Genomic DNA, 6,969 nt, shown 5'->3' with positions numbered 1-6,969 from the left:
TTCTGAAATAGAGTTTGCGTGGACTAAAGTTCCGGTGCTTGCAACCACACACTTCAAATAGAAACAAGATTGAGTACACCAAACAAAACAACATTGAGTACCCTCTATAGAAACAAGATTGAGTACACCAAACGAAACATCTATTCTATGTAGACCGGATCCTGAAGAAGAGTCTGTTCAACATCTGGGGAGCATAATTCATGGTAATATTTTAGGCGTTGTCCATTGACTTGAAATTCGCTGTTATCTTGTGGATTAAGCAAAGAGATTGCCCCATAATATGTCACAGCTGACACAATGAAAGGACCATACCATCGTGTTTTCAATTTACCAGGAAAAATGTGTAATCTGGAGTTGTACAGTAAAACCTTTTGGTCAATTTTAAAATCCTTATGCAAAATGTGCTTGTCATGCACTCTTTTCATATTAGTTTTGTAGGATTTCGAGAGATCATAAGCATCACTCCTAATCTCCTCAAGCTCATTTAATTGCAGTTTGTGCTTCTCGCCTGCCTCGTTGATATTGTAGTTGAGGTTTTTGATGGCCCAAAGGGCATGATGCTCAAGTTCAACTGGTAGATGACAAAGTTTTCAAAAAACAATGTGGTAAGGAGACATCCTTATAGGTGTCTTAAATGCTGTTCGGTATGCCCAGAAGGCATCCGATAAGCGGATAGACCAGTCTTTTCTTGATGGATTGACAGTTTTCTCCATAATGGACTTTATCTCTCTGTTGGAGACTTCCACTTGGCCACTCGTTTGTGGGTGATATGGAGTAGCAACTTTGTGAGTAACTCCATATTTCTTCATTAAAAACCCAAAAATTTTATTACAAAAATGTGTACCCCCATCACTGATGATAGCTTTGGGGACACCAAAACGAGAGAAAATGTTTTCTTTTACAAATTTCACGACAATCTTATGGTCATTTGAGCGACATGCGAGTGCCTCAATCTATTTGGACACATAGTCTACATCGACTAGAATATAGAGAAAACTTTGGGAAATCAGGAAGGGTCTCATAAAATCAATGCCCCAAACATAAAAAATTTCCACAATCAAGATAGGATTTAGGGGCATCATATTGCGTTTTGTAATTTGACCTAGGTGCTGACAACGAATGCAGGCTATGCAATGTTCGTGTGCATCACGAAAAATGGTAGGCCAGTAAACACCAATTTGTAACACCTTAGCCGCAGTTTTCTTTCCACTGAAATGACCTCCGCAAGATTGTTCATGGCAAAAGGATAACACGTCGGTGTGCTCCCAGTCGGGAATGCAGCGATGAATGAGTTGGTCGGAAAAATACTTAAAGAGGTAGGGGTCATCCCAGAAATAATATTTTACAGTGGATAAGAACTTTTTACGATCGGGACGTGACCAAGAGGAATGAACTTTCTCAGTAACTAGGTAGTTAACGATATCCGCGTACCATGGAGATGAGAAAATAGAGTACAAATATTCGTCTGAGAAAGAATCACAGATGGCTTCAGAATCACTATCAATGTCACTAACCTGCCTAAATGGTCGACCACGACATTTTCGGTTCCTTTCTTGTCTTTGATTTCCAGGGTAAATTCTTGCAAGAGAAGGATCCAGCGGAACAATCGCTGTTTCGCGTCCTTTTTTCGCGAGTAAGTATCGAAGTGCGGCATAGTCAGTATATATGATGGTGGATGACCCAACTAGGTAAGGGCAAAACTTATCCAAAGCATAGACAACAGCTAGGAACTCTTTCTCAGTTGTTGTGTAATTGCGTTCAGCGTCATTAAGAGTTTTACTAGCATAGTAAATGACAATGGGTTTGTCGTCACGTCATTGGCCTAGTACAGCGTCAATAGCAAAGTCGCTAGCATCACACATCAGTTCGAATGGTTGAGACCAATCAGGGGGTTGAATGATAGGAGCGGTATTCAGGGCGGTTTTTAAAGTTTCAAAAGCTTGTTTGCAACTGAAATTGAAGTCGAATACCACATCCTTAAGCAGGAGATTGGTTAAGGGTCGAGCAACTTTAGAAAAATCCTGAATGAATCGCATGTAAAACCCAGCGTGGCTTAAAAAGGCACGGATATCACGAACTGTACGTGGGAAAGGTAGCGAAGCAATTTTAACAATTTTAGCTTTATCAACCTCTATCCCGTCTTTCGAAACGATATGACCTAGAACAAGTCCTTTGGTAACCATGAAATGGCACTTCTCCCAATTAAGTACCAGATTTTTCTCTTCGCAACGCGTTAACACTTTAGAAAGGTTGGATAGGCAGTCGTCAAAGGAATTTCCGTAATTGGAAAAGTCGTCCATGAAGACTTTCATATAACATTCCACCATATCACTGAAAATGTGGAGCATGCAGCGTTGGAAGGTGCCTGGGGCATTGCAAAGACCGAAAGGCATTCGTCTGTATGCAAAGGTTCCAAAGGGACATGTGAAAGTTATCTTTTCTTGATTGGCAGGATTGATGACAATTTGGAAATAGCCGGAATAACCAACAAGAAAATAGTAGTAAGCATGACTAGCTAAATGTTCTAGCATCTGGTCAATGAATGGGAGAGGGAAGTGATCTTTACGTGTTCTGGCATTAAGTTTGCGATAGTCAATGCAAATTCTCCATTTTAATGGAATGCGAGTGGAGATGCATTCACCATTTTCATTCTGTACAACTTGAATGCCGGACTTTTTAGGAACAACGTGGGCCGGGACAAACCAGTCACTATCGAGAGATAGGGTATATGATACCCGCATCAAATAAACGTAAAACTTCCTCTCTCACCACCTCTTTCATGGCGGGGTTAAGGCGACGTTGCGGTTCTCCAGATGTCTTTGAGCCGTCATCGAGATGTATACGATGTGTGCATACGCTAGGGTCTATTCCCTTGATATCATCTAAGGACCAACCGATAGCGGAGCGGTGTTCACGAATGACACGAATCAAACGTGCTTCTTCGTCGGTAGTTAAATGAGCAGAAATTATTATAGGGTGACTACCATTGGGATCGAGATGCACATACTTCAAATCAGAGGGTAGAGGTTTTAAATCTGGAGTTGGAAGATTGGGGATTAAGGATTTGTGAGCGACCGTCTCTTCAATGGAAAAGATCGAGTCCGGTTCTTCTGAATCAGTTGGCACCACAGTAGTAGGATCAAATAGTGGTACTTACTCTAATAATGCGTGGACATCCTTGATGTATGAGTCATCGTCAAACTTAGGATTATCAAAAGAAAGAAATTTGTGTACCTCATCTTTGAGAAAAGAGTTTGTGAAATAATCGTGTGCCAGGCTATCAACCAAGCTAATCTCACCCTCCATTATAGGATCAGGAAATTGTTTCATTAATTTGAACACGTTGAGTTCTACAGAAAGGTTCCAGAAAGACAACGCCATTGAACCATCTCGACAATTTATGAAAGTGTTAGCAGTTGCAAGAAATGGACGTCGCAAGATGATAGGAATGGAGTCACAGGCCACTTCGGTATCTAGAATGACAAAATCAACGGGGTAGTAAAAATCTTGGACCTTGACTATGGCATTTTCTACTATGCCCTTTGGGTACTTGATGGAGCGATCCGCGAGTTGCAGAGTCATATTGGTATGTTTTAATTCATGAAGACCTAACTGCTTAAATAAGTAGTCGAGAAGTAGGTTAACACTGACGCCTAGGTCTAAAAGTGCAGTAGCGGTATACTTGTCGCCCAACGTGCATGGTACAGTTGGTCAACCTGGGTCTTTGTATTTAACCACACCATTGGTAGTAGTGATTGAGGGAAATTGCTCAGTGAGGAATGCTTGTTGAGGAACATTCGTACGTCATTTGGTGGTGCACATGTCCTTCAAAAACTTGACATGCTTGGGCAAATGCTTAAGCACATCTAGAAAAGGTAAGTTTATGATCAAATTTTTGAAGGTTTCACGAATCTCATCGAAATGTTCGTCACATTTGTTCTTTGCCAAATTGGCAGGGAACGGAGCTTTTGGGCGAAATCGCGCATAAAGATCAGTGGCGTCTTTCCCTAGGGACGTGGGTGTAGATTTGGAATGAACAACTTCGCCCGTTATAGGTTGCGAGGCAGGAGTTGGAAGGACGTTAGTCGTGGCTCCCGTCGATTCTTCATCTGGCATACGTATGTTATTGTCAATTGGTTCGGGCAGAATGAAGAGTGGTAATAGCATTTACCTCACCCTGGCTTGGATTACTAGATCCTGGTGCATTGTTGAGTTCAAAGGCAGTGGTTGTAGGCTTAGGGTTTGGAATTGCTTGGCCAGGGAACACGCCCTTTTAACTTTTATCTTGTGCTAACAACTGAAGAGACTGTTGGATAAATGCTAAGATTTGATTCTGTTAATTCATGTAAGTCAGAAAAGTTTCAGCTCTTTTATCGGCAACGTCGGATTGTACCAGTGGAGCAGTAGGAACAAGTTCACGGTTATTGTTTACAGGTTGATTATGGTAGTCATATCCTTGATTAGCGGGAACAAGGTTCCGGTTTGATAAGCACCCAAAACTGTAATATTAAACCCCGAGAGATAACATTTTGGTCGATTATGTGTTTAATAATCATGTAATAATTATATTTTCGTTATTTTGCAGGTTTCTGCAGTTAACATGAATATAATGTTAAAACATGCATCGAAGTGCGGGAATACTGGAATATTTGTGCCGAAGTTTCCAAAAGAACAAAACCAGTGCAGAACGGGTCCACATATAAAGAAGCAGCAAACTTTCGAAGCTCACATCTGATAAATCTAGATGCCGACGTTAGCTAGTGAACTGCCAGAGCGACCAGGGCGACGAACCCCACGCAAAGACAGAAAATTGTAAAAACTCCAAATTTAGCGCCGCCACTGGACACACTAAGTGGACCCACTCTGCGGGCCCAAAAGGCATGACGAGTCAACATAGGCAGGTGGCAAGTGATGCTCACAAATTTGGGCCACCTTGCAATGTGAAAGACACGTACCAATTCAATATTTGAATTGAATTGGGCTAAAAGACAAAACCAAAACATAAAAAGACAAAACCTTAATAAGTAAAAGACAAACCAAATTAAACAAAGTAAAAACAAAACTTTGAATATCAAAGTTTTGAACGTCTCAATTGGAGAACACAATTAATCCTTTTCCAGCCCTCCAGCCTATATATATGAGGGGGGTTCGTCAGATATTCTCCTTCAGCAATTATGCTTTAGCTTATGCATTAGTTAGTTTTCATTACAGCACTTACATTCCGTCCTTTTTATTCCAGCAGCTTAAATATTGTAAGTCATTTCTTTTCAAGTTTAATTTCTATCCTGCATTTATTTATTTAATATATAAAGCAAGTTTAATTATTCCTTCAATGACCATGAGCTAATCCCCGGGGGAGGGTTATGTCACTCGTGTGAGAATCTGGATTGACTCTTTAATATTCTAGAATCACTGCTTAAGAATTAGGTGTAGATTATATATCCGGTCCCAAAATGACTGAGACTGTACAAATTTGGAGTGCTGATGCCCCAGAACAGTCTTGCGAGAGACCCAAAATGTCTCGCACGCGACTCTTTTGTGTCCAAAACCTCTCCAATTTGTCCAGCTTATGTAGAATAGAGCTAGGAGCTGAAATGATATTCCAGAGATTAAATATTAGTTCAACTTCTTATGTTAATGCGATGCGACTCAGAGATGTGCGCGTTTCGCTAAGGATCAATACTCGACGTCGTCTCGGATTTGTCTATGAACTTGAGATGAATTATAGCTGTAGTGATGTGGTAATATACACTGTTAAAAAATGATTCTTGCATGAGCTTGATTAACCCTATCCCTGTTTCTCTATCTTTGTTTATTTACATCGAAATCACGGTTATTAATTTACATTATTTACATTTCCGTTAAATTAATTAAACCAACTAAAAAACCTAAAATCCTACTCACTAAAAGTTGTAATTCTAGTTGTGAACCTTGCCGAGCCCTAAGGTTTGGACGATCCCTTACTCGACCTATCCTACCAAACCCACGTGAGTAAGGTAACTTGACTAAACGAACGACTATACGGACTTTGGACTTTGGACTTTGGTCTCCGGACTTCGGACTGTGGACTGTGGACTTAAGTAAAAGAATAAAAACCAAAGAAACGTACAAATTCAGCGTTTTATCAAATGGCGCTGCTGCACGCCAAAGGACTCTAGACATTTAACGTAATAACTGGAATACATCAAACATAAACCCTTCCCTACCCCCTCATTTTTTTTTTATTTCCTTTTCTTTTGCAATACTAACGTATTACGTATCTGTTTGCCCCAAAATTTTCTACTAACAGATACCTGTGAACCAGATCTTGTTTATTTTTATTAGCACAGTCTAAGTATTCCGTAGGAACTTGAAGTACTGAATTGACAAAAAAGTCTCAGACGAGACTAAATTAGTAGCGCGCGAGACTAACCTGGAGTATCAACACTCTGGTTTTCAGGTACATGCCACTTTCCCTTTCAGTATTCTTTTGGACTCTCTTGTCTAGTTTATCCAGTAAGTTCACGAGCTCAGGACTTAGTTCGATCGTTGTACGAGGAATCGTGGGACACCAGGTTTCAAATTCTTAAACTCCTCAAACTTTGTCGAGGATATTATTTGGTTGTTGCTATAACTTGTTTTACCTTGCATGTTTGTGTGTTGACATGAGAACTCTTTGCATATAAATGTGGTTCGTCATTACATCTTCACGTTAACACTATTAATATGATTCGAATATATTTGGATGTATGTGTAGTTTCAAACCACCTGCTTAGAATATTTGTGTATGTGTATGTTACATCAATTCACGTACGTGGTATTCATTTGTATGAGTTCGTTCTCGACATTCCCCTAGCTCACATTTAAGTTGCACGTATCGATAGCTATAGATTATTGCATGCGTAGGACATATTTCTATTCACATAGATTTGCTTATGTAGATTTCCTGTGTAAAACTAGCATGTGTTAATTGTATGTTTAGTTTCTATT

The sequence above is a fragment of the Coptis chinensis genome, chromosome 3, assembly GCF_015680905.1.
Source record: "Coptis chinensis isolate HL-2020 chromosome 3, ASM1568090v1, whole genome shotgun sequence".
In the NCBI taxonomy this organism is placed as follows: Eukaryota; Viridiplantae; Streptophyta; class Magnoliopsida; order Ranunculales; family Ranunculaceae; genus Coptis; species Coptis chinensis.
Note: the sequence above shows the minus strand (reverse complement) of the source record.